Source organism: Schistocerca serialis, unplaced genomic scaffold, assembly GCF_023864345.2.
Source record: "Schistocerca serialis cubense isolate TAMUIC-IGC-003099 unplaced genomic scaffold, iqSchSeri2.2 HiC_scaffold_134, whole genome shotgun sequence".
NCBI classification, from domain to species: domain Eukaryota; kingdom Metazoa; phylum Arthropoda; class Insecta; order Orthoptera; family Acrididae; genus Schistocerca; species Schistocerca serialis.
The window spans coordinates 5,001-10,000 of record NW_026047558.1 but is presented as its reverse complement, the minus strand read 5'-3'; the positions used below and the strand labels follow the sequence as shown (position 1 = coordinate 10,000).

The following is a 5,000-nucleotide window of genomic DNA, read 5'->3' as shown; positions in this document are numbered from 1 at the left end:
CACAGGGGTGCACCCAACATCACAATACTGCCTCCTGTCACAGTACACAAACAATGGCAGGAATGAAAGACACAGATCTGCCACAACCTTGGAATCGGAGCGCCGCCTGTCATGAGCCACAAGTGCATCCTGACGTGACAAATCGGATGATCCCGCAGGCATGCACTTACGATAATCACTATCAACGAACCTGCCGCCCCCTCCCCCCCCAAAATACACCTTTCCCTACAACGTGTACCTTAACCTAAGCTATATTGTACCTTAACCTAAGCGATATTGTACCTTAACCTAAGGTATATCGTACCTTAACCTAACCTACATTGCGCCTTCACCTAACCTACGTTGTACCTTAACCTAACCTACGTTGTACCTTAACCTAACCTACGTTGTACCTTAACCTAACCTACGTTGTACCTTAACCTAACCTACGTTGTACCTTAACCTAACCTACGTTGTACCTTAACCTAACCTACGTTGTACCTTAACCTAACCTACGTTGTACCTTAACCTAACCTACGTTGTACCTTAACCTAACCTACGTTGTACCTTAACCTAACCTACGTTGTACCTTAACCTAACCTACGTTGTGCCTTAACCTAACCTACGTTGTGCCTTAACCTAACCTACGTTGTGCCTTAACCTAACCTACGTTGTGCCTTAACCTAACCTACGTTGTGCCTTAACCTAACCTACGTTGCGCCTTAACCTAACCTACGTTGTGCCTTAACCTAACCTACGTTGTGCCTTAACCTAACCTATGTTGTGCCTTAACCTAACCTATGTTGTGCCTTAACCTAACCTATGTTGTGCCTTAACCTAACCTATGTTGTGCCTTAACCTAACCTATGTTGTGCCTTAACCTAACCTATGTTGTGCCTTAACCTAACCTATGTTGTGCCTTAACCTAACCTATGTTGTGCCTTAACCTAAGCTATGTTGTGCCTTAACCTAACCTATGTTGTGCCTTAACCTAACCTATGTTGTGCCTTAACCTAACCTATGTTGTGCCTTAACCTAACCTATGTTGTGCCTTAACCTAACCTATGTTGTGCCTTAACCTAACCTACGTTGTGCCTTAACCTAACCTACGTTGTGCCTTAACCTAACCTACGTTGTGCCTTAACCTAACCTACGTTGTGCCTTAACCTAACCTACGTTGTGCCTTAACCTAACCTACGTTGTGCCTTAACCTAACCTACGTTGTGCCTTAACCTAACCTACGTTGTGCCTTAACCTAACCTACGTTGTGCCTTAACCTAACCTACGTTGTGCCTTAACCTAACCTACGTTGTGCCTTAACCTAACCTATGTTGTGCCTTAACCTAACCTATGTTGTGCCTTAACCTAACCTATGTTGTGCCTTAACCTAACCTATGTTGTGCCTTAACCTAACCTATGTTGTGCCTTAACCTAACCTATGTTGTGCCTTAACCTAACCTATGTTGTGCCTTAACCTAACCTATGTTGTGCCTTAACCTAACCTATGTTGTGCCTTAACCTAACCTATGTTGTGCCTTAACCTAACCTATGTTGTGCCTTAACCTAACCTACGTTGTGCCTTAACCTAACCTACGTTGTGCCTTAACCTAACCTACGTTGTGCCTTAACCTAACCCATATTGTACCTTAACCTAACCCATATTGTACCTTAACCTAACCCATATTGTACCTTAACCTAACCCATATTGTACCTTAACCTAACCCATATTGTACCTTAACGTAACCTAATTTGTGCCTTAACGTAACCTAATTTGTGCCTTAACGTAACCTAATTTGTGCCTTAACGTAACCTAATTTGTGCCTTAACGTAACCTAATTTGTGCCTTAACGTAACCTAATTTGTGCCTTAACGTAACCTAATTTGTGCCTTAACGTAACCTAATTTGTGCCTTAACGTAACCTAATTTGTGCCTTAACGTAACCTAATTTGTGCCTTAACGTAACCTAATTTGTGCCTTAACGTAACCTAATTTGTGCCTTAACGTAACCTAATTTGTGCCTTAACGTAACCTAATTTGTGCCTTAACGTAACCTAATTTGTGCCTTAACGTAACCTAATTTGTGCCTTAACGTAACCCATGTTGTGCCTTAACGTAACCCATGTTGTGCCTTAACGTAACCCAATTTGTGCCTTAACGTAACCCATGTTGTGCCTTAACCTAACCTATATTGTGCCTCAACCTAACCTATATTGCGCCTTAACCTGACGCACGTTGTCGCTGAACCTGCTCTGTAATTGTTATGCAACTCGTTAAATTAGTGTAGTGTTGCCTAACCGCAACCCTCGCAATATAGTTCGCTATTCGCACTGCCCGGTCCCCTGTGTATCGCGTCATGTTAAACACCTTGCAGGTGTTGCTGACTTTCCACATGCTCCTGCTATACACTGTAATGTGGATAGCAGCAGGACGTACATGCCCCCCCCCCTTCCCCCCTGCCTTCGCAAGCTGGTCGTTGAGAAGTTTGCATGTTCAATGCCCTTCGCATGCCGACGTACTCAGCCTACGTTGTGGTACGGCCTGTCACCTGTCCGCCGATGTACGCAAAACCCACAAACTGTACTGCACATTGGTCCGTATGTACTGAATGATACATCGTGGCACATGTGTGACCGTACGACGACTGCGCCTAGCAACGGCAGACCATACAGTCCAAATATTGTGCACGCAGCTACGTGTCGTCTCCCTATAAGAGCTGGATTGCAGTGTGGTACGCCATTCAGACGTGTGGGAGGAACGGACGCCCTGGATGGCGATCAGCATGAGCAGTCTGTTGATGTAGTGGAGCGTGTATTCGGACGTAGTCGTCTCTTCTCACACACCGTGATAGCATGTTGCACCGCGTTCCACATCTGCGACATCCTGCAGAGGCCGGCTGACAGTCGTTCGCGCAATGGACACCGCATACGTACGGGGGCTACCTTCCACGTGTTCTCGAGGCGTGCACATGTTGTTGCGTCTATGTGGGCAGACGTAGTGTGTTGTGACACCTGACACAGGCATGCAATACTCGTTGCAAATGGCGATGGACGTCTACGTTTGCTGGTGACGTTACGCAAATGAACAACAGGTAACCCGTTGTGGTGCGGTTGTTCTCGCTAGAGGTGAATCAGTGTTGGCGACGATCGGTCGAGCTATTAACCGGTTGTTTCAGGGATACCCACCATGCCCACGAACGTGAAAGGGGACCCACCATGCCCACGAACGCGAAAGGGGGGGGGGGGGGGGGGGGGGGGGGGGGGGATCTGGGTGTGAGGCGATACGCGGCGGTGGCTGGGTGGGACCGTCCCCGGCCGGTGAGGGGGGGCCGCCCGGCGTGCTGGCAGCGCGGTGCGTGGGCGCACGCGCTACAGCCGGCTGGTGGGGGCGGCCAGTGGCAGGCGCGCCGGCCGACGGACGCGGCAGGCGGCGCAGCTGCGCGCCGGCGCCCCCTGCTCGCGGCGCCTTGCGGCCAAAGTAGGTCCTCGCGGGCCCGGTGCGAAGCGCGGTGGCCATCTGCAGTGTGCTGGTCCGATTGAGGACTGTGTGCGCTGAGGATGCGCCGCCGCCCGGCGCTCGGCGCCGCGACGCCGTCTGCTGCTCGGTCGCCCCAGCGGTTCTCGCAGGTGGTTTGTATCGCAGCTGTGCGGACGTGTTGGCGCGTGCGCTGTGCTGGGAGAGTTCGCTTCGGCACCCAAGTGGGGCTTTTGTCCTTCTGTGGCGCTGGCGTTGGAGCTGCCGGTCACCGTAGGTGGCGCGTGTTGTCTCCCGCCGGCAATGCCACGACAGCACGCTCCCGGGCCTCTGTCGGCAGCGGCAAGCTCAGTTGGGAGCACGGGTGGTCGCACCTAAAGCGTCTACTCGCCTAACTCCGGGCGATTGCGCCTCTCTCGAACCCGACCAAGTACTTAGGACGGCGCTGCGCGCCGCCGGGACCTGAGAGGGTTTCGAGGTGTGTTGTGCAGGGGAGCTCAGCCTCCTCCTGTTTGCAGAATAATTGAGCGGACGCTTGCGTGTTCGCGCGGGCCCCCGGGACACACTCCCGGGCGGCCGGCTGCTCAGCTCTAGTTGACGCAGCTCCCTGGTTGATCCTGCCAGTAGTCATATGCTTGTCTCAAAGATTAAGCCATGCATGTCTCAGTACAAGCCGCATTAAGGTGAAACCGCGAATGGCTCATTAAATCAGTTATGGTTCCTTAGATCGTACCCACGTTACTTGGATAACTGTGGTAATTCTAGAGCTAATACATGCAAACAGAGTCCCGACCAGAGATGGAAGGGACGCTTTTATTAGATCAAAACCAATCGGTCGGCTCGTCCGGTCCGTTTGCCTTGGTGACTCTGAATAACTTTGGGCTGATCGCACGGTCCTCGTACCGGCGACGCATCTTTCAAATGTCTGCCTTATCAACTGTCGATGGTAGGTTCTGCGCCTACCATGGTTGTAACGGGTAACGGGGAATCAGGGTTCGATTCCGGAGAGGGAGCCTGAGAAACGGCTACCACATCCAAGGAAGGCAGCAGGCGCGCAAATTACCCACTCCCGGCACGGGGAGGTAGTGACGAAAAATAACGATACGGGACTCATCCGAGGCCCCGTAATCGGAATGAGTACACTTTAAATCCTTTAACGAGTATCTATTGGAGGGCAAGTCTGGTGCCAGCAGCCGCGGTAATTCCAGCTCCAATAGCGTATATTAAAGTTGTTGCGGTTAAAAAGCTCGTAGTTGGATTTGTGTCCCACGCTGTTGGTTCACCGCCCGTCGGTGTTTAACTGGCATGTATCGTGGGACGTCCTGCCGGTGGGGCGAGCCGAAGGCGTGCGACCGCCTCGTGCGTGCTCGTGCGTCCCGAGGCGGACCCCGTTGAAATCCTACCAGGGTGCTCTTTATTGAGTGTCTCGGTGGGCCGGCACGTTTACTTTGAACAAATTAGAGTGCTTAAAGCAGGCAAGCCCGCCTGAATACTGTGTGCATGGAATAATGGAATAGGACCTCGGTTCTATTTTGTTGGTTTTCGGAAC

The 5,000-nt window shown here is 51.3% G+C and overlaps 1 non-coding gene across 1 annotated transcript in view; it reads left to right on the top strand.

The window, feature by feature from the left end:
* The first annotated feature begins 4,055 nt into the window (after positions 1-4,055).
* LOC126439717 (small subunit ribosomal RNA) overlaps positions 4,056-5,000 on the top strand; it is a 1,909-nt gene continuing 964 nt past the window's right edge. The window contains exon 1 of the ribosomal RNA XR_007581342.1: positions 4,056-5,000. This exon is cut by the window's right edge and continues 964 nt beyond it. This is a non-coding gene — a ribosomal RNA (small subunit ribosomal RNA).